Raw genomic sequence first — 426 nt, forward strand, 5'->3', positions numbered from 1 at the left:
TTCTAGAGCAGCCTAAAAATGAAAGAAGGAACAACTGAACTGTTTTTAAGGTGAAGTTTATGAAAGCAATTATGTAGAGCTAAGACTGGGCATGATGACTGAGCAGTCCCCTTTAGTCCTATGTTTATAGCATTCCACCACTATGGAAAGCAAAGTAAAGGTGCCTGTAGAAGATATTCAGTGATCCTTACTTGGTCACTGAACCAGGATATGAATTACTATTCTCCCCAGAATAATTGCATGCAAAGTTAGGACTCCCAAGTTCAAGACCAAGGAGCAAATCACCATGAAGGAAAGGCAATGTATTTAGAAATCCATCCATTGCTGACATCTTAGCTGAACTTGTATTTTCATTGGTCCCTGTTCAGATCTTTCCTGTCCGGTGTACACTTCCTCTTGACAGGCACGTAGCATTTGTTCCTGCTG

The sequence above is a fragment of the Pygoscelis adeliae genome, unplaced genomic scaffold (genome assembly GCF_000699105.1).
Source record: "Pygoscelis adeliae isolate BGI_AS28 unplaced genomic scaffold, ASM69910v1 Scaffold186, whole genome shotgun sequence".
Classification (NCBI taxonomy): domain Eukaryota; kingdom Metazoa; phylum Chordata; class Aves; order Sphenisciformes; family Spheniscidae; genus Pygoscelis; species Pygoscelis adeliae.